Below are 20,028 nucleotides of genomic sequence, written 5' to 3'. Positions count from 1 at the left end.
CAGATTAGATTCCTGATGTTTGATCTAAACTGTATGTCAAATTAGACAATAGCTAGCCTGTTTCCATTGTTTTCTTATTTTCATTATGCCAAAGTTGTTGTCAAAGCTTCCTGTGTAGGAACCACTTATGGCATTATATGGAATCGTTTACAATAGACTGTTGGACAAGGAATTGAAATATCTCGTTCCTGGTCTCAAACAAAATGGCTTATTTTTTACGTGTTGGACAAAGAATTTCCGTTTTTTTAAATCATTTCTTTTAGGACTTCTGCTGTCGTCCCGAATAGGTATAAAATGTTTCAGCATGCTGCGGTGCACGGTGCTGAGCCGTAAAACTGATGGGACAGCTGTTCGTAGACTTGGATCATAGTTTGTATTTTCCGCAAGGCTCGCTGAAAAGATTAGCATAGCCTGCTACCACCAAGCAGAGGGAAGCGAGCAGTAAGGTAACAGCGATACAAAACAATTCGTAATCCAGTCAGAAGCAAGAAAGCTGGCCAGTCCAGCCTCCCGCAAACACACCCCTGTTGGGATATTGGCAAGTTGTCATGACGACAAGGATGTTCTGCTGATGAAGTCTCGCTTAACGTTGTCCAATCAGATCGTGAAACTACCACCGCAGCGTGAACAGCGCAGGATGCACCTATTTCGATTGCACAATTCCAAGAAAGGACAGGCGAAATCCGAGACCACCGATGGAAAACTGGCAATCTATGGGATGTTGTCAATGGAATGCCATGGTTCGACAAAACACGATCAGCAGGGGTCGTGGATCCAGGGTCTGCCAGGTAGGGGGTCTCCATTATTATGCCGGTAAAGCCATATATATATTTCCTGTTATTAGTCCAAAGTTTGAATCGAATATTTATTACAATTATTCTGTTGAAATACATTTAATATTTGTGTTATTAGAACTTACATATAGTGAACATACTAAATCAGAGTCACCCGGCTTCTTCCGGAGCACTTAACTAAAAAAGTAAAACACTCCTGCAGGTGGTTTTCCTGCACAAATGAACAGCAATGAAAGAAATATAAAAGGGGCGGAAGTATAAAGAATCTTGTGTCAACTCTAAGTCATATGTAATTCAACGTATTATCCTGTGGTATCCATTTCATTGTGGTACGTGGACCAGGAGTATGAAAGGCAACTATTTCAAATGTGCAAAGTGAGCTAAAATCTGTCCTGGTGTTATTTTAAGTCCGGCCTTTTATCACAAACTGCGGGGAGGATTTTTCTATTCATTTTCTTTTAGCTGACCAAAAGAGAAGCCTTTGCTATGTGAAAGATGGATGGCTTGGTGGGGGTGCGTTCTTTTTTTCCCAGTGCACTGCAGGTAGCCGTTACGGTCAGCATCCTCTTAAGCCTTTTGTTGTGTTCAATCAAATTGAATGTGAAAACAAATAACACTTTATCAAAATGGAATATTAAAAAAAAAACATCAAATATGGTATTATATTGGTTTGTGTTTCTTATTGGCCTTTTCCATTATTCAACTCTCTCCTTCCCTGAACTACATTCCCATCTTAGTAGTTCTCTCTGGGATACTATTAGAAAATGTTAGACATATGAGAGTGTATCTAATGCTTCAAACTATAAAAATCTAATGTATGCTGTCTCCATGATGAAATAGGCTGATGTTGCCTAGTTTGGGACTTGTGAAACTAATGGGAAGCTCGTAATTTGTATTTGTTATTTCTTTTTCACAGAATACTGGAATTTGTTGGTTTGTTTTAGTTGTTTTTCAAGTGTTTTAGTTTTGTCTTGAAAGTTATTTTACACAAGAAGCAATGGATTACTGTGAGTAATTTTCTTATGTACCTGGGCACCTACAGCCCAGCGGGTTTTACACATGTGGGAATGTGGTGCCTTGATACACTAGACTGAGGATAGTCAATACATGTTACATCAAGCATGGCATAATTGTTTATTTAGAGTAAAAGTGCATTCAGAGGTACAACCTAGACCTGCTAAAGTAAATAGTCATTGCAGGACCACTGGTTATTATGATAACAGTGCACCTTGCAAAAGATGATAACTCAAAATATTCCTTGATGCTCGGAAATGATGGTTCATGCTAAAGTCCAGAAGGATGAGTTAGTGAGTAGAGGACCAGCAAGAAAAAGGGATGGCAAAATCAGGCAAATGAATCTACTAAAAAGAAAATATTTAAACTACCATGTAAATATGATATAAACATATTGATAAAAATGATGAATATCATCATGATGTGTATTCTATTTGACTACATCAAAATTCATGACTAAAAATCCAATGGTATTCTTGTATGTAAAATATAAATATCCTTAATAAAATGAAGTTCGTCTTTAAAACGAATTTGAATCTGACTCATAGAAAATATGGTTTAAACATTTGTAATGATAAATGTATCTTTCAACAGGTTTTATAAAATGCACTGTGATTATTAATTAGCTTAAAGTATGTTTAATCATCAACCTAGTAGAGGTGCCAACTGCCTCTTAAAAAATGGAACCGTCCAGTATTGAGAAACAAAAGCAAACATCCCAAATTGAGTTTACCAGGGACATAGAATGAACAAATACCGGTAGAATGGTATTTAAGAGTCGCTGATGGTGTAGTGGTAATTTCGGGTGACTCTGATGAAGGAAGTGTGGGATGGATACTCACACTGTGGTGTACACATTGTCGATGTAAATGGTTGTCTCTATGTGTTGTCCACCCTTCCTGACAAGGATGAGCCGTGTTGCAAATGGATGGATGGATAGATGGATACTAGTTGGTTGGTTGGATGGATGGATGCATTTTCTCACTACCTTTAATGTTTTCTCCCCAGGTTTTCACACCATTTTAGCTGTTCCATCAATCATATTAACTAATCTGGAGTGTCACATTTTAGAGTGCAGTGTGGATGCCCACTTAATGACTAAATAGCAAATCTAGAGGAAGTGAAAAAGTATTTGGATTTTAGACCATTTAAAACCACACACTTCAAGTCCACAAATGCAACTTCATTTTTTAAAGTAACACTACGATGTAAGTGAAGACTTTGTGAATTTTCATGTTCTTCATATGGGTTAACAAACATTTTCAGAAATAAAAATTCATATGTGGACCACCTTTGTATGAATACAGGATTTGGACTGACCTAAAAATAGACAATGGGAAACAATACACTTGAAGATGACCTCACTCCTCCATGCATAAGATCAATAGATGAGATTAGTGATTTGATTTGGAAGTTTTTTTAAAAAGAATTACGTAAGTCAGACAGACCACTTTGCAAATTAGAACAGTTGAAATCTGTGGCAATGTGACGTCAAATCGTGTAAGTATCTGCCCACGTGGTGCTTCCTCCACAGCTTTTCATCTTAAGAGAGCAATTTCTAGTTCAGACTGGGGTTAGAGCGACAAGCTATAAAAAATAGTAATAATAATTATTAACAAAACAATATATAAACAGATACATGTGCATTTGCTGTGTTTTACTGCAAAACTTAAAGATTGACCTGTACTGGTGTGCCAATTTGTTGCTACCAATCCATGGCCGCCGTCATAGGAATACTAACTATTAGTGCACAATAACACTGTGTGTAATAGTGGATTAAATAGCAAAGTTTATAGGCTTTGAGTCATATGCGGGTCAAAGTGTCAAGTGATTGAATGTGATTGATAGAATGTGAGCGCAAAAATCTCCTGCTCCGTTTGATTTTGTCAACTTTTAATCCTTGTGGAAACACTACGTTAATACTGGTTGCCGAATTGGGACACCTCACATCTAACAATCAATACGCAGCGTCCCATGCTTTGTTTATATGAAGAAAGATACAGTCAGTTGGACACAACACACATATTGCCAACAGCCAATTAGTGCAAAGAGTTTGAATGAAAACATTAAATGTTCAAATTCAATTCTGTCAATCAGATATTGATGGGAATCTGGCGATTTGCAGAGGCAGACAAATAACCAATCAAATAGCTTGAAAAAAAGGACATTCGGGTCATTTTAATTGCAAATTGTCTCGCAAACCTGATAAAATGGCACCAGATGTTTTGAAAAATAATGTTAAAAAATATGGGTATACTTTGAAGATGCTTACAGAGGATATGCCGTTTTCATTTTTTTCCACTGAAGACAAAGAAGCTTGTAGAAAAAAAAATCTACTCTAAATGATCATCATTACAGCCAACTTTAGTATCTCTACAAAGGCTGGCAGGAAATGAGGAAATGTATAATATAATGATAGGGGTTCGGGGTGGCACAATTAATTGCCTGTCACTTGTCAGAGAAATGAATAAAAGTAGCAACATTGTCTTACGGTATGTCAGCCAAGGACAATGAATGCATGCCATTTCATCACCAACTTCCATGTGATTTAATAAAAAGAGACGTGAAGCCCAGACCGAGTTGAGAGAAAGTACACAGCAGCAGTGTGGTGAGGTTGTAAACACAGACATGAAATAAAAGAACAGGATTACAAACAGGTTTTGATGTCCTCAGGGCTGTCCAGATTGACTAATGGGGGAGGGGGAAGCCTTGATTTGGAGCCTTTTTATTCTCATTTTTCACATCAACTACCTATCTGATGCCTCCAGCATTGTCATTTGAGCTGTCCAGATACCAGTGAAGGTCCTGCATTGATAGAAGCACCGCAATAAAGAGTGAGACAAACCAGCAGGCAAATGCAGCCAGAGGCTGAAGACAGAGAAACAGCTGAGACCCTCCAATTTGTTAACAGCACAATATTCAATAGAGTTGTAACATTTTGACTCCATCCCATGCTTGTCTCTTGTCTTGCTTTATGTCTTTGTTCATAACTTTGAGGCACAAAGAGCGGAGCAACACTCGTCTTCCTCCTCTTTTTTTGTCGAGTGATGGAGGCAGCAGAATTAAATTACTTGATATCATTTTGTTTTTAGTTCAATGAAAAGCTGTTGCCATTTCAGTAAGATTGAGTTATGAGACTGTAATAATTGTCCTCTGTGTTCATGTTCTACTGGTCTAGAAAGATCTACGGGTAGATCACGAGATGATGATTGTGGGTCTTTTCTCATATGATGAGGCCCAGAGTGAGGATGACACGGTCCAAAGATGAAGAGACATCCTCCCTAGCCAATTTAGACAGGAGAATTAAAGGTCTAACATAGCTCCAAAGTGAATTGTGTCCTTGAAGTTTATGTGAGACATCAAATATCATTTGTGGCTGAAAGGCAGGTTCTTCAGTGAAAGGTAATTATATATATCTGCAGGAGGGGGCCCTAAAGAATTTAAATATGTTTGAAAGTAATAGAGAAAAACGTTAATTAGTTCAACTTTATTTTCATCTAAAATTCATATTTACACACTCAATTATTTCTGTTAAAGAACTATCCAGACTTACAACATCAGAAAGTTTCAGAGTTAACAGCATTTCTATTCTAATGTTATGGCAGTATACCAACATTGAACACATTGTTGTTGAATCCCAAATTTCTAATTAAGCTTACATTTAGTATTTTGAAAGTGGGACTTTGACTTAAATTGGAATGTTTGTGTCATATAGTGCTCATAACTCATACTGTATATTGAACCAACACCTAATGTAAAACTGTTTGCACATCTTTCCCAAATTAACATGCAATGAAATTTTTATTTTATTTTTTTAGTGGCTAAAAGATCTCATTTCATTTTCTGAACCGCTTTATCCTCATTAGGGTCACAGGGGGTGCTGGAGCCTATCCCAGCTGACTCCGGGCCAGAGGCGGGAGACACCCTGAATCGGTGGAAAGCCGATCGCAGGGCACATGGAGACGAACAACCATGCACACTCACACCCATACCTAGGGGCAATTTAGAGTGTCCAATCAGCCTACCATGCATGTTTTTGGAATGTGGGAGGAAACCGAAGTACCTGGAGGAAAGCCATGCAGGCCCAGGAGAACATGCAAACTCCACACACGTGGACGTAACCTGGATTTGAACACAGGACCCCAGAGCTGTGAGGCCGACGCGCTAAACACTCGTGCCACCGGGCCACCTTGGCTAAAAGATAAGCTTGATCAATCACAGAAGCTATTTGTCAAAAAAGATTCCTTTTGTTCTTCCTGATTATTGTTAAAAGTATGCATAAAATGAACTTCCCTGAAAAATGAATGACTTTACCTATCGTGGTAGTACTCCGGTTTGCTCCCACATCCCCAAAATACGCTGGTTGTATGTTCTGAATTGTCATTGAGTTTTAGTTTTAGTTTGGTTTGCAATCCATTCAGGGTGTCCCCCGCCTATTGCCGAAAGTTGGCTGAAATACTACACTCCAACACCACTGCGACTCTTGTGAGGATGAGTGACTTGAATATTACAATTCCATACCTGTCAACCTCTGCCGATAACTGCCCTTATAAATGATTATGATTCCCCTTACAAACCCCCAAAAAACCTTACAAACACCGTACAAGTCGTACGGTGTTTGTAAGGTTTTTTTGGGGTTTGTAAGGGGAATCATAATCATTTATAAGGGCAGTTATCGGCAGAGGTTGACAGGTATGCAATTCATACCTGTGAACCTCTGCCGATAACTGCCCTTATAAATGATTATTGATTCCCCTTACAAACCCCCCAAAAAACTTACAAACACCGTACGACTCGTACGGTGTCTGTAAGGTTTTTTTGGGGTTTGTAAGGGGAATTAATAATCATTTATAAGGGCAGTTATCGGCAGAGGTTGACAGGTATGTTACATGAATGAATAAAAAGATCAAATAAACACTGTATTGCTGATAGATGTGCATGTGAACAATTGCTTGTCTATTGCTCAGAGAAAAACTTTATGCGATGCAATTGGCCAATGACCAGTCATGGCTATATAGCCCAACTGTGACCTAAAGGTCAACTGAGATAGTGTCAAACACCCATGACTCGAGTGAAGATGAGTATCACACAGAATTTATGAATGTTGATTTGAAAATATAGTATTTCAGTCAAATTTTACTCTGCTAATCTTGAATGAGAGCATTCTTCCCAAGGCGTTGGTTAGTGTTGGTTATACATTTAGGGAATTTGTTTTGCCCACCATAGCAACTTCATGCTGGAGAAAACTTGGAATTTACCAAAATTAAGCGGGAAAACAAACCAAACAAAACCACAGAATGGAAAACATTTGAGCTAACATAGGCGTGCAACATTCCGTTCAATGCTTAAAAACGTAATCACACGTGACAGCCATAAAACTAAATAAACAAAAAAAACGCCATGGTCATTCAATCAATCCGTATACATGCCTAAAATATAGCAATAAAATTTCTGTCAACAAATAACAACAACGAGAAGAATAACAAAACAAAGCAAGTGACGTGTTGAACCTGCCTCTATTGCTTGACATGGCCAAAATTGTAATATTGTTCAATTGATTAAGTGTATTTTTCTTTAGTGCTCTATACTTTAGCTGTAACATTGAACTATGCTTAGTAGAACATGACACATACACACACATACAAATGCAGACACAATAATTGGAACTGGAACATGTGTGAGACTTGTGGTTTAGTTAAAACATGAGGAACACTGTGATTCATTTATTTCATATGACTGTCCATTGGTTTTAATTATGGCTGGCGCTTTCAACTTACAATCAAAATACTTCAAAACGCTCTGTCTTTGACCATTGTTTCCGTAAGCCTTCGCATATAAGGGGTGGGGAACATAGTGTGTGTTTGAGTCAATGTGGACTTGTTCTATGCCGCTTATCCATTATAATTGCTCAACCTGCTTTCTCCATCTATATTTGCATTCACGCAGACAGTTTTGTAATTGATGAGCCTCACACTCTGTGTACATTACTGTGCACACGTCAATGCACACTGTTCCATGCAGTTGGGGGATTGGCGTGCTTCATTTGCCCGCACAGCTGCACTGGGACTGGATTGATGTGTAACCCGAGCCCACACTTTAAAGGGCGAGAGGCCTGGGCAGACATGGTCTTGCTAGTACACCAGATGGGCTTCATGATGAAAAGAGCATAATCCCCATCCAAGCATTGCATTCATCACTTGTACCCTACAAAGCCGTTCACAGTTTTATTTGTTGCCATAAATAATATTATTTTTAGCACACTCCCAAGTAGAGTCTAATTTGGACGTTTCTCTCCTCTTGCCCTTAATTTCTGATTTTATCTTTATCTCCCCCATCTGAGATTCTTGTGTTCCTTCATGCTTTTCTATCGCCTTCATCTCTCTGCCCCTCACCCTCTTTACCAAACCCCCTCAATGCACTTGAAGACTTGCAAATGTGGTATTAGCTCAAATTCAGAGAGCCAAGCAAGTGATCTCTTTTTTTATCCACCAGAGCCTTTCTGATTGAGCTACAGCATGTGCATTGGAAATGAGTGCTGCACTGGGGCAAGCCAACCCCATCCCTCTGATTGGTATTCAATATACATGTCACTGCAGGACAAGCTTGTTTGGGGCTACAATTTTACTACTGCATGTCTCTATTTCTTGCTCTCATATGAGCTCTCTCCTAATTCCAACCTTGGAAAATGTCCTTCTTTGCACGTAGCACACAGAAAAAACAGTCAATTAGAATCTCGGGAAATTAGTGTGTTTGGCGAGGCCTGCACTACAAATGTGTCAACGTTATTTTGGGGCCCAGTCATGCTTTGAAAATACTGTCTTTGTCAATGATTTAATGAAGAGTAGCATTATTACCAAAGATAGAATTGTAAACATAGGCCTGTTGATTTCCTTTCTACAGTCCCTTTGTATTAAGTAGATATATAATGCATGAAATAATATACCCAGAAAGTATTTTGTACATTTTATTGAATGTTTGCTTATTATCCTTATAGAGTATTCCATGTACAGAGTCACACGGGTGAGTTCTCACTCAAACTTTCAATTGCCTGTTCTTGTCCTTCTCAAAGTTTTATTGGGATCCCCTGGGAAGCAGATGATTTTGCACTGTTACACTACTAACGTCAAACTTGCAAAAAATGTGAGAGATTTAATTTAAAATTCACGTAAGGTAGGCATGGTATGTATTAAGAAAGTAACAATGCCCAAGTACTCTGTGACTTTCTCAGTGGGATTCATGCACTGATGTATGAATGACCATGTGTAGGTTTACTGGGTACTTTTTGAGGGTAAGCTACTGATTAATGACATGAACAATAATATATGGTACATAAAAATAAAGACTAATTGAAATATTTTATGGCTTAAACTGGATTTTAGGATGATTTAGAGTAAGGACTACCGACACATCAATTTAGACAAGTCAAGTTGAGCAAGTGGCTGTCATGTTTTCCTTAAAGTTCAGCTTTTGCGGCTGTGTGTGCTGCCGATAGGCATTAATGTGCATATTATTATATTTTGTCTTTTCAACCAGTCGCCTTGAATAAGCTCTAGTTCACTGACACACGTGATGAAAAGCACTAATATGGAAATATATAATATGTATTGTAGAAAGCATGAACTATTTAAACAATTCTTTTAATGTTTTTGGTCCAGTCAAATCATCAGAAATATTGAATCAGTTTATATCAAAGCTTTTAGATTTCAGACTACTGGGCCAACATTCTATTTCAATAATCTTCAATAACAATTTACTCAATGATTGAAATAGAATGATAATGATTTAGAAACTGTTTCAGACTAGTGAGCCAACATTCTATTTCAATACACAAATAGCACAATTTAAATGATTTGTCATACAGATAGAGATCGGTAGAGCAGGTTGTGGAATGTTGTGGATAGGGACAAGCCTGCAAGATTGTGGGATTCACTGAATATGGTAGTATAATTAGTAATACTAGTAATATTTAATGAGATGACTTTACGCTATTCCCTATAATGTGCATTAATTTTAATTAACATTGCCAAATCACTAGTTTACCTTGCTCTGAAACTAACCAACTATCCGACAGCGTGGTTTGATTGCATGTTCCGCTGCAAAACTGACCAATTCACAGTACATATCCACAAGGACACAATATTGCTGTGCCAAATTACAAAAAAATGTGCGCCGTGGACTGCACTGACACAAAAATACACTTGCATTGCATTACACCAAAGCACAAGGGTGCCGTATATGAAAATAGGGCTCTCAATATTCTTTAAAAAAAAAGAACGTCACGCTTGGGACACTAGAGAGTTTTTCCCCTAAGACAGAATCAGTCCTAGTTTATAATGAAAAAATGAGCAAACTGAATTAAGGCGAGTAAAATAAAACAATCGTGGTAAACCAAGTATATATTTGCAATGTAGTGAAAAGTGGGGGGATTCGATGATCATACCGACTGTTTCAATGAGGATTGTTTGTGCACATATATACACGCAAACACATGCCCTCATTTTATTCTGAAACCACTAGATGCTATAACGGTAAAAGTGAAAACAACTAGATGAGGTGAAGGCGACCAAGAGCTTTGAGGTAGTAGAAACATATATCTCCAAGGACACATACCACCCAGATCAAAGAACCCAGAGGACGTTTTTGATGGGGAAACCACAGCGGTTTTCAAAGCATTCTCATGCTGCATCTCACGTTGCCATCGAGGCTCGTGATAAAATTCTAATGCAGCAACCTGTCAGTTAATTGACGCTCAATTTTTTTCCCTTGGGGACCATGGGCTCTCTCATGGGAGAGCACATTTCACCTTGTTTCTTGCTTACCATTAATTTCATTGATTAATCAGCTTCTCACTAACAGTTTATCACTAAATTCTATTGTATCTTGTAACTAATATCTCATCTTTGGAGAAGAGGGGGATGGAAACATCACCATATTGCAGCTATTCGTTTATTTTATTCATTTGGTATCCACCAACCGGAGAGAGCTGACTGAGGATTTTTTTGTTTATATTTCTAGTAGTGCTAGATTTGATCAAGGAGTGACTCGTTGTGCCGTAGGACATGGAGAGAGTGACTAATAATAATAATAATCGGACATAGGCTTGTCATCATTGACTCGACAAAAAGCCTAATTCTCATCATACCCAGAAACTGCGTATGACGAAATTGGTACTATTAGGGAACATTAGGTATCCTTGAACAGTTGCTGTAAGACAACACAATTAAAAGTAACCATATTAAGAATTATATTTGGTATATAATGAGGTTCATAACCTAAGACTCTACTCTGGTTTTTATTCAAGGCAGAATTTTTGATACACTCTATGTATTGGATCTCATTAGACTGTGCAGGTGTAAGCCTTTTAGTGGACAAACCGTTTCTTGCTTCATAGCTCTGATCGTGACAGGGACACGACAAGACCTCAATTGGGGTCACCACAGTAGTCCAGTAATTTGCACTGTGGCCTCAAAGCCAGAAAATGTCAGGAATAAAGGTTTTAGAGACTCTCAAACCTTTCTGTGCCTGTGATGCTGCATATTGTAGAAGGTTAACTGGTAACTCCAAATTGAGGTTGCAAATTTCAGTCATGCCTTATGTACTGTATGTGTGATTCTGTCCCATTCTGTCCCCACTATAATAGGCTGCAATTGTCTGCAGTCCATTACTTAAGAGATGGTATTAAAGGTGCGATGAAATGTAAATGCAAGCGACTTTAAAATTATAGCAGATGCTCTATTTACATACCTAAAATGGAATAGGGGTTGCTTATTCACAGCACCAATCAAAGCATTCATTCCCAAAGATCAAGTGCAGGCAAAAAAAGGGAAAGGGAGAAAAAGGGATTGAGGGGTAGAGGAGAAATTGTTCAAAGCATTCAAGGTCGCACTTGGGGGTCAATCCCTGTGCCTCCTCAATGCCTGCATGAATTAATAACTGCCGATTGACTTTCCAAAGGCTTTCATGGGAAGGTCATTAAATATGCAGTTTTATAATAGTAGTCATTATGCGACTTTTTTTATCCCCACCATGCTTTCAGTACAAAAGCATCTAAAACATTGTTGTAAAATAATTGGGCTGCTACCTGCTTCCCTTTTGTACAGTGTTTCCCAGCAATACACAAAGACAGCCAACCATTTCCTGCAACCACTCACATAAAAGATCACCCGTCATTGGATTTTCCTCTGATTGGATCAAAGCTTTGACCTGTGTTGCCAGGTGACCTTTACTGATCCCACTGGAGGATGTAGAGGGGTTGGGCATTGCCTGCACACCTGGGAATTGGTTCAATGGAGGCATATTCAGAGCTTCTAACCTTGGCTTTTTGATGCCGCCACAGGAGACAGCTGATACTCTCTCTTCTGGGCCTGTAAATTAAAAAGAGAAAATTGCTCATTTTTGCCCATCATTCTCCCCTGAATTAATTATCAGCCATGGTTATTTTAAGGAGTTACAGTATCTTGTTGACTGTTTCAGGATGCAGAGCAAAGTGGTGGCAGCAAACCATGGGAGCCAGCTGGCAACAAGCTGCTTCAGCTGGCAGTGCTCAAGGCTCCCGAGACGAAAAGATGTGTTTGAAGAGGACACTCCAGGATGCTGGAGGATAAGAAAGAACAGCTGGAAAAGAGGAGTCCTGACCCAACGCTGGACAACAGTGTTTCCATTTCATATTTGTTCAGTAAGTTAACCAAGGTTTAATCCACGAATACCATTCTCATCTCATCTCATTTTATGAACCGCTTTATCCTCATTAGGGTCGCGGGGGTGCTGGAGCCAATCCCAGCTGTCTCCGGGCCAGAGGCGGGGAACACCCTGAATCGGTGGCCAGCCAATCGCAGCGCACAAGGAGACGGACAACCATGCACACTCACACCCACACCTAGGGGCGATTTAGAGTGCATTACATCAAAAACACTGCTTATTAAATATGCTTTGTATATTGCTTGGTAGACAAAGGTGAGGGGAAAAAAACAAAAACTACCTACTATTACACCCATTCATTCTCCCCACACACATCCTTACACTTGTTCCATCAGAAAATTTCTGGACATGGCAAGCTGTAAATCTATACATGTTTTCTACTGTGTACAGTGTGAAAAGAAAGGGAGACAGTATTGTCTCCTGCAGAGCCCCAGTGTTGCTCACCAGAGTTTGCGAGACACTGATCCTCAGCCTAACATCTTGCACCTTGTCAATCAGATCCACTTGTTAAAAGTATTATCCACTTCCATCCCCTCCAGCCAAAGTGTGGGAAAAATCACTTGAAAAATAAAATAAAAATAAAAGCTTTGCATAGCCGGCAGACCAATCTAAAATAAAAATAAAAAAGACAGACACCTATGAAGCAAATAGAGGACCATGCCAGAAACTCCCACTCCTACCTGGAGACCAATCCTGAGAGGCAACTGGAATGGATTCAGTGCCAGTTTGTCCTGAGATCAGAGGTGTCAAAGCAGTAGCTGATTCTAGTCTAGATTATTTGGAACGTCTGACCTATTGGTCTATAGTTCAACCCCACCGGCCTTGCTACCTTGCTTCCACTGGGTATTACTGTACTGTACTATACCCAGAAGCAACCGCTAGAGTTTAGGACTACTTTGTTTTTTAAACATTTGTGAAATGATGTTCCAGCTATCATATTTTTGGCTTTTATCATCAATATCAGACTATTTTATAACTGTAAAATATTCAGTAAGATGTTTGAAAAACTAACCACGATCCATAAACAAATATATAACATGTTTTTTTCTGTACATACAATAACAAAATACATATATTGAGAACACCAAAGATTGGTATTGTAGTCTGTTTTTGTTCTGGCACAGTCACTGAAATTGGCTGATGAATAAAGATGGAAAAGATACAGCAAACAACATCACTCTGAATATTTGGTTTCTTCCAGCATCATTTTCCTATTCTCAATCCAGCCATCGTTACCTAGCACCTATGCCTAATCCATCTGTCTTTCTTCTTACTATATCTCACTTCCCACTCTTTCTAACTGCCACCAAGCTATTTGTAGATACAGTACAAACCTAATTCCAAGAATGCACACAGAAATGCTCACTCCGCCAATGTCAGCATTTCTATGTACTACTAGATTTAGCCCAGCAGTCCCCCCCCCACACACACCACCTCACATACACACTCTACAGAAACTAAAAAGAAAAGAGCGTAAGGTGAAATCGGCTAAGTCGGCAAAACTCAGGAATGTATTTTCATTAGACAAGTTTGTTTGAGGGGATTGGTTCCTGAAGGTTAGTCCAAGGTATCAGAAACTGTGGCTGCAGCGGTGGTGTATAATTTGATTTCAGGGCAGAATTGAAGTTTATCAGCTTGCAGATGACAGCGACTGCTTCAGTTTCAAAATTCTGTCCAAGCCCTGTGTGCATGTGTGCGCATCCGTGTGGTTGAATTTGTGCTATAAGACTCTAACAAGAATGCACAACTCAATTGTATGCCTTTTTTTCTTAAGTAGCCTGTGGTGAAAAAAACCCAACCAAAGTAAAAACTGGTTTGCTCAATGGAAGGTCAATTTGTAAGAAAGTACAGATGGACCTCAGGGCCAGATAAAGTCAATTAAAATTATAGATAATGGCTGTGTAAAATAGCCACTTAGAGACCACCTTCCATCGAGATCACTCATGTCCTTAAGGACATACCGTTGCTCTTAAATAATGAACAAATAAATAAATACATTTTCAACACTGCTTATCCCAGTCAGGGTCGCAGGGTGGTGGAACTTATCCCAGCTGACTATGTGCAAAAGGCGGGTGAACCACCACACCATCAGGTGGCTAAACAAATCAGTAAATAAAAATAAAAATCTAATGCAACAAAAGTGATTTTGCTCAATTCTTATCTATCATCACAACTGTTCTGTGCAGTGCTTTTCAGAAAAAAAAGTGTGCAGGGAAAAATAGTGCCAATTGTTCCCAGATATTGTATGAGGGCACTTAAATGTCATGATAATAACACAACTTGTTTATGTCCCTAGTATTATTTTTCTCCCTTCCTCTTTTGGCACATTCCTTATCACTATGATGTGAACCAAAGTGTTGATATTTAAAGACTGGGTTAGTGGAGAAAGATAAAGATGACGGAGAGTCAGGAAGGAAAATGAGAACGATGGGACAAGCATAAATGGAGTAGACAAATGAAAAGAAAAGGGAAGGTGGGTGCATTTCTTTTTACAGTGGTTTTCTTGCATAATAACTATAGCTGTGCAAAGCTGATAGCATTGCAATTGGTATGTGAACGCACATCATAGACACAACCACACATGCTTCCTCTATTTTTGCCTGCTCAATGTTGCAATCACCATGGAAACAAAATATACAGAAAACAATCAAGAGGGATATTTTCAAGTTTCAAAGACATGCAGAAGAAAAAAAAAAAAGAAATACAAAGGAAGGAAGAGAACTAGTGAACAAGAGAGATGATTGAGCAAGAATGAATAAGACTAGCATCCATGTATAAATGCAAGCAGATGGAAATCTGAGGTGTGTGTAAACGTGTGCTTCCAATGTCACAGACCAGAACTATCTGCTTATCCTCCTGACTACCAGTAGTTCAAATTTCTTCTCTAAATATCTCCCACCCAGTGCATCCAATCGCATTAATCCCTTTTGTGCTCTATAGAGGACATTCAGAGCTTTCCAATGATACCAAAATTCTTTTGCAGTAACTTCACATAGATTGGGGAAATTCAAAATAAATGTGATTGGACAACATTTCTTTTCCTGGTAGTCAGGAGGATATAAGGAGAAAAATTCGAATCAGATAGAAGCAAGAAGAAATTGATCAAAACAGGGATCTTAAATACACAGACATGGGGGAATGAGACGACGCAAGACACAAGAGGAAGCCGACTGGTAAACACAGAAGGAGCAAGCCACAAAGAGGTGAAAACAATAGGTTATCACAAGGACAAGACACAACCGTAACTCTCAGATTTGTGTCTCAAAAAGATGGCAAAACACATACATGGGATGATTGTTTCAATCGTGTACTGTAGCTTTGAAATTAACATGTGCTTTTGGATGTACACTTCACCTTGAAACCATCTGTAATTTTTGTTCTTTGGCCAATGTGCTACAATCAAACAGTTTTTTTTTGTTTTTTTTTGCAAACTCAGTCCTTTTCAGTTCAGTTCAGGCCTAATGTGGAACAGGGTCAACTTGAAATCTTTCAGCTATACTTCTGGGGTGAACTAAATTGAGAAGTTTACAACAGGTTTGCTAGCTTTCTTGATTCCTTAGACAAGTGACTACCAACAACACGGTAAACAGCTCAAAGTGATTCACCATGAAAATATGCCTAAAAAGATAATGTGATGATCTGTATGTTTTGCTGCCAGGTTAGAAAACCACCTCCAAAATCTTCTTCCAAGCCTTCCCCCTGTTCATTATTTTTCTACCTTATTGATTTCTGTCAACTGGTTTTCTCTGCCATTTGGAGATACTACCAAATCACATTATGTCAGTCATGGATTATGTGTAGAGGCAATCTATCTCATTGAAGAGGGGGGAAAAAAAGATCAAAAATATTCTTCCAGTCACATCTTTACGGATATGGGAAATGGACGTTTGTGCTTTTGTGTGTGTTTGTGTGTTTGTGAGCGTGTGTGTGTGTGTGTGTGTGTGTGTGTGTGTGTGTGTGTGTGTGTGTGCATGTGTTTATCTCAACATATACATACATGTCCTGCAACTTTATGTGTGGGTGTTTTTGTTCTGAATTCGAAAATTGATTTTTTCCATTGTTTGGATCTATTTTAATTTCTTTTCTTTCTTTTTGTTGTCAAAAACTGATTTTCATTATAAATAGAGTGATATCTGTGGACCATTTACTGCATTTAATTTATGTATTCATTTTAAATAGGTGGACAGAGCTTTCTTAGTAACAGCAACATTTTTGGAAACGTGTTAATGTTTCCCTGTTCAAATTGGATGAACGTTCACCACAACAGCAGCAAAATAGTTAATTTCAGTGTTTTTTGTTGAGATATAGCTGTAGTTTAAATTAGGAAGGATTTATGATGTAAATGAAGTAAACCTTTGTCAGTTATTGCCTACTTAAAAAAGAAAACAAAGTAAACTGATGATCCTACTTGGTTATACATTAACAGGTTTACAGTTGTGACTACAGTATGCAATCAGAGATGTATTATGCGTTATGCATTTACTTCTTTTATTGGACCTTTGAGATAAATTTCATCTTTCGGGATCTGTTTATCTCTGTTTTTATGTCGGGTCAGAAACCATCATCAAAACTTGGGGAAAATAAATGCCACAAAACACACTAGCAAATAAAGACAAGGACAAATGACTTGAATTCATAGGACAATGGAGAGATTTGGTTAATGTTCAGTTTGAAGATGCAATTGTCTCAAGAGAATGCAGGAAAAAAACGGCCATGAAAGGAAAATATGCCGCCAACCAGAAAGAGAGAGTCTCAAAGAGACAAAACAATAGAAACTTGTCCTTGGTTATGAATGTGAGTGCTATTGTATGTTCTTTTTTCTTTGTCCTCAAGGACGAAGGATGGGGAACACAAAAGTTGCTCATAAAAAGTATTAAGCCCACCAGATGGATGGTTTGTCTAAAGGTATGAGCAGTTATTATTAGTTTTTATAAAGTCAGTTAATTTTTCCCGACAATGATATGGAGAGATCTGCAAAATTAAATGAGTGGTCAGCAAATTTGTCATCTTCAGCTAGGACAGGATCTGCTATTTTTGTGATCCTGACCGGTAAAAAGGGAAGAAAATATATGGAAGGAAATTTATAATTGTCAAAGCCAGTGACATACAAGAAGGTGTGTGCCCCAGATACAGTTAATGCGGAATATTGTTGAACATCGTTGTGTCGTTCATTCTATTGTTTAAAAATGTGGCATACTTCTGGGCTAGGAAGATGTTAAAATAACCTATTAATTTGTGTTTCAAGTTTGACATGCAGGGGGTCTTCTTCCGTGCATTAAGGCACTGTACATTAACAGCATTTTACCACATTTTTGCTTGTTCAAATTCACTCCCATGATTAATTTTTATCTAAGTTTTTTTTTTAAATCATTCCACTGCAATTTTTGCTAAGATCTGTCACTATCTTACTCTTATGCGGACAACCTGTGCTTTTCTCTTATTACAGACATGTAATAGGACCTATGGTGGGTTAGGGCTTAGGGTGCCTTCCCTGCAAGCTCCAGATGTGTCAATGTTTGATGCCTCAATGCTAGTGGTATGGTCTTTTTTTTCTCCTCACCTCCATGCTCCCAGCATCGGGTCCTTCCATACTGCTTCTGTCAACCTTTCTCAATTTATGTGTCCATGTGGACGTGTTTGTTTGTAAGTTGAGGTTATTTTACCAAAACAAATTGATTAGCATTTTTACGTATTAAAAGCACTGCATAAGAAGTTTCAATGATTGGCATGCAGACATTGTCATGCCTTTTCTTGTTTAAGATACTAACATAACACGATTGGTAGTAGTGCAAATATATTAGCCACTGGACATATTCGAACACGCAACCCTAGAACTGTCAGACAAATTGCATGCGCCCCCTCTAAAGAAGGACATGTTGGCAAAAATAAAAACAGCCAAAATGTGTCATAACAGACATGCAAAACCTTAACAGCAATGATCATATCCTGTTAGTCAGCTTCAACCTCAGCCAGCCTCACCACTATCCAGAATGAAATCATCAAACACCACCCCCTCTTCTCTGCTCTTTTACACAGGCAAAAAAGACCTTGATGTTTCTCCAATAATTGGCAGTAGGGGTTGACTTTTATTCCCCTCCTCTTTTTTCTGTTTATTTATTTTTTATTTTTTTACGCTTCCTCTTCCTTTAGAGATGAATAGTTGGCCTAGGATCAAAGGCAGTTCCCAACCGGCCACTGTGGCCAACACAAAGGGGTGTTGGGTGCTGGCATGGAGCCAGGTGCTGCACATGGTCACACAACCAGGGACAAGACATGCAGATGGGGCCAACGGAGCCCTTGTCATCTCCGCCCCCCAAGCCTTTATACAAGAGGTCAGTGGCTAAATTATCAGAGCGTGTGCTTCCTGTAAGTTGATCCAGTCACTAACTCCCTTTTCTTTCCATTTGGTTGGTCTACTCTTTTTGTTTCTCAACCTCCCTGACTGTCCTATCTTTGTTTCTACAACTCTCACAAATTCTTCATCTGTATTTTTGCAATTTTCTTTTAAGTCGTTTAGTGGTATTCCCTTTTTCTTAGACATTCCAAAAACATGCAGGGTAGACTGGTTGAACACTCCAAATTGTCCCCAGGTATTAATGTGAGAGAAGGACAGGCTCCAGCACCCCTATCTTGACCCTTGTGAGGATAAACACTACGGAAAATAAATGAATGAATGAGTGTAGAGATCATCAAACACAAAGGAAGCAAATCCTGTCAATATCTAGTGTCTTGTAGTTTGGACGGATTATAGAGTGGTTGTACTGCTCTGCTCTGATTGGATATTTGGGAATCTATATGATGTTACAAATTTGAACTTTGATTGTTAATTGTAACAAAAAAACTAATATAATAGTGTTGGTTAGCCCTTTTGATTTCCGAAAAAGTCAGTATTTGATAACATTTACTCTATGCTGAGCATATTCACATCTTAAGCAGTCAATAAAGCTGACTAAATAAATGTATATGGCACTCTCATATGACCACGCTGGAAAAAAGCAGTTACCGTAATTACTCGAATATAACGCGCACTCGAAAATAACACGCAGGTAATTTTGGGCCAAAAACATCTGGAAAAACGCAGTAATCGAATATAGTGCGCACCTAAAATTTCCCGCTGACGAAAATCAGAAATCTTACCTTTTTTTCTTCGTTTCACGATTGTTTTGTTCAAACAAATTTATTCATTAGAATCCTTCAAATGAAGAGTTCCTCTCTCTCTTTGTCTGTCCTCTCATCCGTCTCCTCATACATCTCTTCGTTGAGAATCCTATCAACGTCCACGCTTCCTTCATCCACTTCCTCTTCCTCCCACAACACATCATCCGATTGGCTTTACGAGCTGACGTAAAATCCGTGCGTCAAAGTGAGTTTGACAATGCTTTTTTCGATCGAAAATTTGTAATTTATTTTAGTTATTGATTATAACACTGAACTGAGAGAGGGTGAACTGAGACGAGTACGAGGCTAGAGGGGGGCAGTGGTGGTCTCGGCTTTACGAGATGACGTAAAATCCGTGCGTCAA

General features: G+C 38.6%; 1 protein-coding gene and 1 long non-coding RNA gene across 3 annotated transcripts in view; both read left to right on the top strand.

The window, feature by feature from the left end:
• The first annotated feature begins 544 nt into the window (after nucleotides 1-544).
• LOC144077471 (uncharacterized) lies at nucleotides 545-13,931 on the top strand. The gene is made up of 3 exons (XR_013301021.1): nucleotides 545-788; nucleotides 12,282-12,483; nucleotides 12,560-13,931. It is a non-coding gene; the product is annotated as an uncharacterized LOC144077471 (long non-coding RNA).
• Nucleotides 13,932-16,665: 2,734 nt separating this feature from the next.
• LOC144077469 (axin-2-like) overlaps nucleotides 16,666-20,028 on the top strand; it is a 57,186-nt gene continuing 53,823 nt past the window's right edge. The window contains exons 1-2 of one of the 2 annotated variants that reach the window (XM_077605244.1): nucleotides 16,666-18,042; nucleotides 18,657-18,838. The gene's annotated coding sequence lies outside the window, so the exon portion shown is untranslated. Of the gene's footprint in view, nucleotides 18,839-20,028 lie in introns of both variants that reach the window. The other variant, XM_077605243.1, reaches the window with a different exon arrangement.

Source organism: Stigmatopora argus, chromosome 7, assembly GCF_051989625.1.
Source record: "Stigmatopora argus isolate UIUO_Sarg chromosome 7, RoL_Sarg_1.0, whole genome shotgun sequence".
In the NCBI taxonomy this organism is placed as follows: domain Eukaryota; kingdom Metazoa; phylum Chordata; class Actinopteri; order Syngnathiformes; family Syngnathidae; genus Stigmatopora; species Stigmatopora argus.
This window is presented reverse-complemented; position numbering and strand designations above follow the sequence as displayed.